The sequence below is a fragment of the Microtus oregoni genome, unplaced genomic scaffold (assembly GCF_018167655.1).
Source record: "Microtus oregoni isolate MIOR12 unplaced genomic scaffold, Mior012 000185F_ref0000164, whole genome shotgun sequence".
In the NCBI taxonomy this organism is placed as follows: domain Eukaryota; kingdom Metazoa; phylum Chordata; class Mammalia; order Rodentia; family Cricetidae; genus Microtus; species Microtus oregoni.
This window is the reverse complement of record NW_024544843.1, coordinates 273,838-289,000: the sequence shown is the minus strand read 5'-3', so window position 1 is coordinate 289,000 and position 15,163 is coordinate 273,838.

The following is a 15,163-nucleotide window of genomic DNA, read 5'->3' as shown; positions in this document are numbered from 1 at the left end:
TGCACCTGACATGATACATATGCACCAGCATGATACGCACCTGACATGATACACACGCACCTGACATGATACACACGCACGAGCATGATACACATGCACCTGACATGATACACACGCACCTGACATGATACACACGCACCAGCATGATACACACACACCTGACATGATACACATGCACCTGACATGATAAACACGCACCAGCATGATACACATGCACCTGACATGATACACATGCACTTGACATGATACACATGCACCTGACATGATACACATGCACTTGACATGATACAGATGCAGCAGCATGATACACATGTACCTGACATGATACACATGCACTTGACATGATACACATGCACCTGACATGATACACATGCACTTGACATGATACACATGCACTTGACATGATACACATGCACCAGCATGATACACATGCACTTGACATGATACACATGCACCAGCATGATACACATACACCGGCATTATACACATGCACCGGCATGATACACATGCACCTGACATGATACACATGCGCCTGACATGATACACATGCACCTGACATGGTACACATGCACTTGACATGATACACATGCACCCGACATGATACACATCCACCTGACATGATACACATGCACCTGACATGATACATATGCACCAGCATGATACGCACCTGACATGATACACACGCACCTGACTTGATATACACGCACCAGCATGATACACATGCACCTGACATGATACACATGCACTTGACATGATACACATGCACCAGCATGATACACATGAACCTGACATGATACACATGCACCTGACATGATACACATGCACCGGCATTATACACATGCACCGGCGTGATACACATGCACCTGACATGATACACATGCGCCTGACATGATACACATGCACCTGACATGATACACATGCACTTGACATGATACACATGCACCTGACATGATACACATGCACTTGACATGATATAGACGCACCAGCATGATACACACGCACCTGACATGATACACATGCACTTGACATGATACACATGCAGCAGCATGATACACATGCACCTGACATGATACACATGCACTTGACATGATACACATGCACCTGACATGATACACATGCACTTGACATGATACATATGCACCAGCATGATACACATGCACCTGACATGATACACATGCACTTGACATGATACACATGCACCTGACATGATACACATGCATTTGACATGATACACATGCAGCAGCATGGTACACATGCACCTGACATGATACACATGCACTTGACATGATACACATGCATCTGACATGATACACATGCACTTGACATGATACAGATGCACCTGACATGATACACATGCACCTGACATGATCCACACGCACCTGACATGATACACACGCACCTGACATGATACACACGCACCTGACATGATACACACGCACCTGACATGATATACACGCACCAGCATGATACACATGTACCAGCAAGATACACATGCACTTGACATGATACACATGCACCTGACATGATACACATGCACTTGATATGATACACATGCAGCAGCATGATACACATGCAGCAGCATGATACACATGCAGCAGCATGATACACATGCACCTGACATGATACACATGCACTTGACATGATACACATGCACCTGACATGATACACATGCACTTGACATGATACATATGCACCAGCATGATACACATGCACCTGACATGATACACATGCACCTGACATGATACACACGCACCAGCATGATACACATGCACCTGACATGATACACATGCACCTGACATGATAAACACGCACCAGCATGATACACATGCACCTGACATGATACACATGCACTTGACATGATACACATGCACCTGACATGATACACATGCACTTGACATGATACAGATGCAGCAGCATGATACACATGCACCTGACATTATCCACATGCACCTGACATGATACACATGCACCTGACATGATACACACGCACCTGACATGATACACACGCACCTGACATGATACACACGCACCTGACATGATACACACGCACCTGAAATGATATACACGCACCAGCATGATACACATGTACCAGCAAGATACACATGCACTTGACATGATACACATGCACCTGACATGATACACATGCACTTGACATGATACACATGCACCTGGCATGATACACATGCATTTGACATGATACACATGCAGCAGCATGGTACACATGCACCTGACATGATACACATGCACCTGACATGATACACATGCACCTGACATGATACATATGCACCAGCATGATACGCACCTGACATGATACACACGCACCTGACATGATACACACGCACCAGCATGATACACATGCACCTGACATGATACACATGCACTTGACATGATACACATGCACCTGACATCATACACATGCACTTGACATGATACACATGCACCTGGCATGATACACATGCATTTGACATGATACACATGCAGCAGCATGATACACACGCACCAGCATGATACACACGCACCTGATATGATACACACGCACCTGACATGATGTACACGCACCAGCATGATACACATGCACCTGACATGATACACATGCACTTGACATGATACACATGCACCTGACATGATACACATGCACTTGACATGATACATATGCACCAGCATGATACACACGCACCTGACATGATACACACGTACCTGACATGATATAGACGCACCAGCATGATACACATGTACCAGCAAGATACACATGCACTTGACATGATACACATGCACCTGACATGATACACATGCACTTGACATGATACACATGCAGCAGCATGATACACATGCACCTGACATGATACACATGAACTTGACATGATACACATGCACCTGACATGATACACATGCACTTGACATGATACATATGCACCAGCATGATACACATGCACCTGACATGATACACACGCACCTGACATGATATAGACGCACCTGACATGATACACATGCACCAGCATGATACACATGCACCTGACATGATACACATGCGCCTGACATGATACACATGCACCTGACATGATACACATGCACTTGACATGATGCACATGCACCCGACATGATACACATGCACCTGACATGATACACATGCACCTGACATGATACATATGCACCAGCATGATACGCACCTGACATGATACACACGCACCTGACATGATACACACGCACGAGCATGATACACATGCACCTGACATGATACACACGCACCTGACATGATACACACGCACCAGCATGATACACACACACCTGACATGATACACATGCACCTGACATGATAAACACGCACCAGCATGATACACATGCACCTGACATGATACACATGCACTTGACATGATACACATGCACCTGACATGATACACATGCACTTGACATGATACAGATGCAGCAGCATGATACACATGTACCTGACATGATACACATGCACTTGACATGATACACATGCACCTGACATGATACACATGCACTTGACATGATACACATGCACTTGACATGATACACATGCACCAGCATGATACACATGCACTTGACATGATACACATGCACCAGCATGATACACATACACCGGCATTATACACATGCACCGGCATGATACACATGCACCTGACATGATACACATGCGCCTGACATGATACACATGCACCTGACATGGTACACATGCACTTGACATGATACACATGCACCCGACATGATACACATCCACCTGACATGATACACATGCACCTGACATGATACATATGCACCAGCATGATACGCACCTGACATGATACACACGCACCTGACTTGATATACACGCACCAGCATGATACACATGCACCTGACATGATACACATGCACTTGACATGATACACATGCACCAGCATGATACACATGAACCTGACATGATACACACGCACCTGACATGATACACATGCACCGGCATTATACACATGCACCGGCGTGATACACATGCACCTGACATGATACACATGCGCCTGACATGATACACATGCACCTGACATGATACACATGCACTTGACATGATACACATGCACCTGACATGATACACATGCACTTGACATGATATAGACGCACCAGCATGATACACACGCACCTGACATGATACACATGCACTTGACATGATACACATGCAGCAGCATGATACACATGCACCTGACATGATACACATGCACTTGACATGATACACATGCACCTGACATGATACACATGCACTTGACATGATACATATGCACCAGCATGATACACATGCACCTGACATGATACACATGCACTTGACATGATACACATGCACCTGACATGATACACATGCACTTGACATGATACATATGCACCAGCATGATACACATGCACCTGACATGATACACATGCACCTGACATGATACACACGCACCAGCATGATACACATGCACCTGACATGATACACATGCACCTGACATGATAAACACGCACCAGCATGATACACATGCACCTGACATGATACACATGCACTTGACATGATACACATGCACCTGACATGATACACATGCACTTGACATGATACAGATGCAGCAGCATGATACACATGCACCTGACATTATCCACATGCACCTGACATGATACACATGCACCTGACATGATACACACGCACCTGACATGATACACACGCACCTGACATGATACACACGCACCTGACATGATACACACGCACCTGAAATGATATACACGCACCAGCATGATACACATGTACCAGCAAGATACACATGCACTTGACATGATACACATGCACCTGACATGATACACATGCACTTGACATGATACACATGCACCTGGCATGATACACATGCATTTGACATGATACACATGCAGCAGCATGGTACACATGCACCTAACATGATACACATGCACTTGACTTGATACACATGCACCTGACATGATACACATGCACCTGACATGATACACATGCACCTGACATGATACACATGCACCTGACATGATACACATGCACCTGACATGATACATATGCACCAGCATGATACGCACCTGACATGATACACACGCACCTGACATGATACACACGCACCAGCATGATACACATGCACCTGACATGATACACATGCACTTGACATGATACACATGCACCTGACATGATACACATGCACTTGACATGATACACATGCACCTGACATCATACACATGCACCTGACATGATACACATGCACCTGACATGATACACACGCACCTGACATGATACACACGCACCTGACATGATACACACTCACCTGAAATGATATACACGCACCAGCATGATACACATGTACCAGCAAGATACACATGCACTTGACATGATACACATGCACCTGACATGATACACATGCACTTGACATGATACACATGCACCTGGCATGATACACATGCATTTGACATGATACACATGCAGCAGCATGGTACACATGAACTTGACATGATACACATGCACCTGACATGATACACATGCACTTAACATGATACATATGCACCAGCATGATACACATGCACCTGACATGATACACATGCACCTGACATGATACACACGCACCAGCATGATACACACGCACCTGACATGATACACACGCACCTGACATGATATACACGCACCAGCATGATACACATGCACCTGACATGACACACATGCACTTGACATGATACATATGCACCTGACATGATACACATGCACTTGACATTATACACATGCAGCAGCATGATACACATGCACCTGACATGATACACACGCACCTGACATGATACACACGCACCAGCATGATACACACGCACCTGACATGATACACACGCACCTGACATGATGTACACGCACCAGCATGATACACATGCACCTGACATGATACACATGCACTTGACATGATACACATGCACCTGACATGATACACATGCACTTGACATGATACATATGCACCAGCATGATACACACGCACCTGACATGATACACACGTACCTGACATGATATAGACGCACCAGCATGATACACATGTACCAGCAAGATACACATGCACTTGACATGATACACATGCACCTGACATGATACACATGCACTTGACATGATACACATGCAGCAGCATGATACACATGCACCTGACATGATACACATGCACTTGACATGATACACATGCACCTGACATGATACACATGCACTTGACATGATACATATGCACCAGCATGATACACATGCACCTGACATGATACACACGCACCTGACATGATATAGACGCACCTGACATGATACACATGCACCAGCATGACACACATGCACCTGACATGATACACATGCGACTGACATGATACACATGCACCTGACATGATACACATGCACTTGACATGATGCACATGCACCCGACATGATACACATGCACCTGACATGATACACATGCACCTGACATGATACATATGCACCAGCATGATACGCACCTGACATGATACACACGCACCTGACATGATACACACGCACGAGCATGATACACATGCACCTGACATGATACACACGCACCTGACATGATACACACGCACCAGCATGATACACACACACCTGTCATGATACACATGCACCTGACATGATAAACACGCACCAGCATGATACACATGCACCTGACATGATACACATGCACTTGACATGATACACATGCACCTGACATGATACACATGCACTTGACATGATACAGATGCAGCAGCATGATACACATGTACCTGACATGATACACATGCACTTGACATGATACACATGCACCTGACATGATACACATGCACTTGACATGATACACATGCACTTGACATGATACACATGCACCAGCATGATACACATGCACTTGACATGATACACATGCACCAGCATGATACACATACACCGGCATTATACACATGTACCAGCATGATACACATGAACCTGACATGATACACATGCACTTGACATGATACACATGCACCTGACATGATACACATGCACTTGACATGATACACATGCACCAGCATGATACACATGCACTTGACATGATACACATGCACCAGCATGATACACATACACCGGCATTATACACATGTACCAGCATGATACACATGCACCTGACATGATACACATGCACTTGACATGATACACATGCACCTGACATGATACACATGCACTTGACATGATACACATGCACCTGACATGATATACACGCACCAGCATGATACACATGTACCAGCATGATACACATGAACCTGACATGATACACACTCACCTGACATGATACACATGCACCGGCATTATACACATGCACCGGCATGATACACATGCACCTGACATGATACACATGCGCCTGACATGATACACATGCACCTGACATGATACACATGCACTTGACATGATACACATGCACCTGACATGATACACATGCACTTGACATGATACATATGCACCAGCATGATACACAAGCACCTGACATGATACACACGCACCTGACATGATATAGACGCACCAGCATGATACACATGTACCAGCAAGATATACATGCACTTGACATGATACACATGCACCTGACATGATACACATGCACTTAACATGATACACATGCAGCAGCATGATACACATGCAGCAGCATGATACACATGCACCTGACATGATACACATGCACTTGACATGATACACATGCACCTGACATGATACACATGCACTTGACATGATACACATGCACCAGCATGATACACACGCACCTTACATGATACACACGCACCTGACATGATACACACGCACCAGCATGATACACACGCACCTGACATGATACACACGCACCTGACATGATATACACGCACCAGCATGATACAAACGCACCTGACATGATACACACGCACTTGACATGATATACACACACCAGCATGATACACACGCACCTGACATGATACACACGCACCTGACATGATACACACGAACCAGCATGATACACACGCACCTGACATGATACACACGCACCTGACATGATATAAACGCACCAGCATGATACCCATGCACCTGACATGATACACATGCACTTGACGTGATACACATGCACCTGGCATGATACACATGCATTTGACATGATACACATGCAGCAGCATGGTACACATGCACCTGACATGATACACGTGCACTTGACATGATACACATGCACCTGACATGATACACATGCATTTGACATGATACACATGCAGCAGCATGGTACACATGCACCTGACATGATACACATGCACTTGACATGATACACATGCATCTGACATGATACACATGCACTTGACATGATACAGATGCAGCAGCATGATACACATGCACCTGACATGATCCACACGCACCTGACATGATACACACGCACCTGACATGATACACACGCACCTGACATGATACACACGCACCTGACATGATATACACGCACCAGCATGATACACATGTACCAGCAAGATACACATGCACTTGACATGATACACATGCACCTGACATGATACACATGCACTTGATATGATACACATGCAGCAGCATGATACACATGCAGCAGCATGATACACATGCAGCAGCATGATACACATGCACCTGACATGATACACATGCACTTGACATGATACACATGCACCTGACATGATACACATGCACTTGACATGATACATATGCACCAGCATGATACACATGCACCTGACATGATACACATGCACCTGACATGATACACACGCACCAGCATGATACACATGCACCTGACATGATACACATGCACCTGACATGATAAACACGCACCAGCATGATACACATGCACCTGACATGATACACATGCACTTGACATGATACACATGCACCTGACATGATACACATGCACTTGACATGATACAGATGCTGCAGCATGATACACATGCACCTGACATTATCCACATGCACCTGACATGATACACATGCACCTGACATGATACACACGCACCTGACATGATACACACGCACCTGACATGATACACACGCACCTGACATGATACACACGCACCTGAAATGATATACACGCACCAGCATGATACACATGTACCAGCAAGATACACATGCACTTGACATGATACACATGCACCTGACATGATACACATGCACTTGACATGATACACATGCACCTGGCATGATACACATGCAATTGACATGATACACATGCAGCAGCATGGTACACATGCACCTGACATGATACACATGCACTTGACTTGATACACATGCACCTGACATGATACACATGCACCTGACATGATACACATGCACCTGACATGATACACATGCACCTGACATGATACACATGCACCTGACATGATACATATGCACCAGCATGATACGCACCTGACATGATACACACGCACCTGACATGATACACACGCACCAGCATGATACACATGCACCTGACATGATACACATGCACTTGACATGATACACATGCACCTGACATCATACACATGCACTTGACATGATACACATGCACCTGGCATGATACACATGCATTTGACATGATACACATGCAGCAGCATGATACACATGCACCTGACATGATACACATGCACCTGACATGATACACACGCACCTGACATGATACACACGCACCTGACATGATACACACTCACCTGAAATGATATACACGCACCAGCATGATACACATGTACCAGCAAGATACACATGCACTTGACATGATACACATGCACCTGACATGATACACATGCACTTGACATGATACACATGCACCTGGCATGATACACATGCATTTGACATGATACACATGCAGCAGCATGGTACACATGAACTTGACATGATACACATGCACCTGACATGATACACATGCACTTAACATGATACATATGCACCAGCATGATACACATGCACCTGACATGATACACATGCACCTGACATGATACACACGCACCAGCATGATACACACGCACCTGACATGATACACACGCACCTGACATGATATACACGCACCAGCATGATACACATGCACCTGACATGACACACATGCACTTGACATGATACATATGCACCTGACATGATACACATGCACTTGACATTATACACATGCAGCAGCATGATACACATGCACCTGACATGATACACACGCACCTGACATGATACACACGCACCAGCATGATACACACGCACCTGACATGATACACACGCACCTGACATGATGTACACGCACCAGCATGATACACATGCACCTGACATGATACACATGCACTTGACATGATACACATGCACCTGACATGATACACATGCACTTGACATGATACATATGCACCAGCATGATACACACGCACCTGACATGATACACACGTACCTGACATGATATAGACGCACCAGCATGATACACATGTACCAGCAAGATACACATGCACTTGACATGATACACATGCACCTGACATGATACACATGCACTTGACATGATACACATGCAGCAGCATGATACACATGCACCTGACATGATACACATGCACTTGACATGATACACATGCACCTGACATGATACACATGCACTTGACATGATACATATGCACCAGCATGATACACATGCACCTGACATGATACACACGCACCTGACATGATATAGACGCACCTGACATGATACACATGCACCAGCATGATACACATGCACCTGACATGATACACATGCGACTGACATGATACACATGCAACTGACATGATACACATGCACTTGACATGATGCACATGCACCCGACATGATACACATGCACCTGACATGATACACATGCACCTGACATGATACATATGCACCAGCATGATACGCACCTGACATGATACACACGCACCTGACATGATACACACGCACGAGCATGATACACATGCACCTGACATGATACACACGCACCTGACATGATACACACGCACCAGCATGATACACACACACCTGACATGATACACATGCACCTGACATGATAAACACGCACCAGCATGATACACATGCACCTGACATGATACACATGCACTTGACATGATACACATGCATCTGACATGATACACATGCACTTGACATGATACAGATGCAGCAGCATGATACACATGTACCTGACATGATACACATGCACTTGACATGATACACATGCACCTGACATGATACACATGCACCTGACATGATATACACGCACCAGCATGATACACATGTACCAGCATGATACACATGAACCTGACATGATACACACTCACCTGACATGATACACATGCACCGGCATTATACACATGCACCGGCATGATACACATGCACCTGACATGATACACATGCGCCTGACATGATACACATGCACCTGACATGATACACATGCACTTGACATGATACACATGCACCTGACATGATACATATGCACTTGACATGATACATATGCACCAGCATGATACACAAGCACCTGACATGATACACACGCACCTGACATGATATAGACGCACCAGCATGATACACATGTACCAGCAAGATATACATGCACTTGACATGATACACATGCACCTGACATGATACACATGCACTTAACATGATACACATGCAGCAGCATGATACACATGCAGCAGCATGATACACATGCACCTGACATGATACACATGCACTTGACATGATACACATGCACCTGACATGATACACATGCACTTGACATGATACACATGCACCAGCATGATACACACGCACCTTACATGATACACACGCACCTGACATGATACACACGCACCAGCATGATACACACGCACCTGACATGATACACACGCACCTGACATGATATACACACACCAGCATGATACAAACGCACCTGACATGATACACACGCACTTGACATGATATACACATACCAGCATGATACACACGCACCTGACATGATACACACGCACCTGACATGATACACACGCACCAGCATGATACACACGCACCTGACATGATACACACGCACCTGACATGATATAAACGCACCAGCATGATACCCATGCACCTGACATGATACACATGCACTTGACGTGATACACATGCACCTGGCATGATACACATGCATTTGACATGATACACATGCAGCAGCATGGTACACATGCACCTGACATGATACACACGCACCAGCATGATACACACGCACCTGACATGATACACACGCACCTGACATGATATACACGCACCAGCATGATACACATGTACCAGCAAGATACACATGCACTTGACATGATACACATGCACCTGACATGATACACATGCAATTGACATGATACACATGCAGCAGCATGATACACATGCAGCAGCATGATACACATGCAGCAGCATGATACACATGCACCTGACATGATACACATGAACTTGACATGATACACATGCACCTGACATGATACACATGCACTTGACATGATACATATGCACCAGCATGATACACATGCACCTGACATGATACATATGCACCAGCGTGATGCACAAGCACCTGACATGATACACACGCACCTGACATGATACATATGCACCAGCGTGATACACAAGCACCTGACATGATACACACGCACCTGACATGATACACACGCACCTGACATGATACACACCCACCTGACATGATATACACACACCAGCATGATACACATGGACCTGACATGATACACATGCACTTGACATGATACACATGCACCAGACATGATACACATGCACTTGACATTATACACATGCAGCAGCATGATACACATGCACCTGACATGATACACATGCACTTGACATGATACACACCCACCAGCATGATACACACGCACCTGACATGATACACACGCACCTGACATGATACACACGCACCAGCATGATACAAACGCACCTGATATGATACACACGCACCTGACATGATATACACGCACCAGCATGATACACACGCACCTGACATGATGCACACGCACCTGACATGATACACACGCACCAGCATGATACACACGCACCTGACATGATACACACGCACCTGACATGATATACACGCACCAGCATGATACCCATGCACCTGACATGATACACATGCACTTGACATGATACACATGCACCTGGCATGATACACATGCATTTGACATTATACACATGCAGCAGCATGGTACACATGCACCTGACATGATACACATGCACTTGACTTGATACACATGCACCTGACATGATACACATGCACCTGACATGATACACATGCACCTGACATGATACACATGCACCTGACATGATACACACGCACCTGACATGATAAACACGCACCTGACATGATACACACGCACCTGACATGATACACACGCACCTGACATGATATACACGCACCAGCATGATAAACATGTACCAGCAAGATACACATGCACTTGATATGATACACATGCACCTGACATGATACACATGCACTTGACATGATACACATGCAGCAGCATGATACACATGCAGCAGCATGATACACATGCACCTGACATGATACACATGAACTTGACATGATACACATGCACCTGACATGATACACATGCACTTGACATGATACATATGCACCAGCATGATACACATGCACCTGACATGATACACACGCACCAGCATGATACACACGCACCTGACATGATACACATGCACCTGACATGATATACACGCACCAGCATGATACACATGCACCTGACATGATACACATGCACTTGACATGATACACATGCACCTGACATGATACACATGCACTTGATATTATACACACGCACCAGCATGATACACACGCACCTGACATGATACACACGCACCTGACATGATATACACGCACCAGCGTGATACACATGCACCTGACATGATACACATGCACTTGACATGATACACATGCACCTGACATGATACACATGCACTTGACATGATACACATGCAGCAGCATGATACACATGCACCTGACATGATACACATGCACTTGACATGATACACATGCACCTGACATGATACACATGCACTTGACATGATACATATGCACCAGCATGATACACATGCACCTGACATGATACACACGCACCTGACATGATATAGACGCACCTGACATGATACACATGCACCAGCATGATACACATGCACCTGACATGATACACATGCGCCTGACATGATACACATGCACCTGACATGATACACATGCACTTGACATGATGCACATGCAACCGACATGATACACATGCACCTGACATGATACACATGCACCTGACATGATACATATGCACCAGCATGATACGCACCTGACATGATACACACGCACCTGACATGATACACACGCACGAGCATGATACACATGCACCTGACATGATACACACGCACCTGACATGATACACACGCACCAGCATGATACACACACACCTGACATGATACACATGCACCTGACATGATAAACACGCACCAGCATGATACACATGCACCTGACATGATACACATGCACTTGACATGATACACATGCACCTGACATGATACACATGCACTTGACATGATACAGATGCAGCAGCATGATACACATGTACCTGACATGATACACATGCACTTGACATGATACACATGCACCTGACATGATACACATGCACTTGACATGATACACATGCACTTGACATGATACACATGCACCAGCATGATACACATGCACTTGACATGATACACATGCACCAGCATGATACACATACACCGGCATTATACACATGCACCGGCATGATACACATGCACCTGACATGATACACATGCGCCTGACATGATACACATGCACCTGACATGGTACACATGCACTTGACATGATACACATGCACCCGACATGATACACATCCACCTGACATGATACACATGCACCTGACATGATACATATGCACCAGCATGATACGCACCTGACATGATACACACGCACCTGACTTGATATACACGCACCAGCATGATACACATGCACCTGACATGATACACATGCACTTGACATGATACACATGCACCAGCATGATACACATGAACCTGACATGATACACACGCACCTGACATGATACACATGCACCGGCATTATACACATGCACCGGCGTGATACACATGCACCTGACATGATACACATGCGCCTGACATGATACACATGCACCTGACATGATACACATGCACTTGACATGATACACATGCACCTGACATGA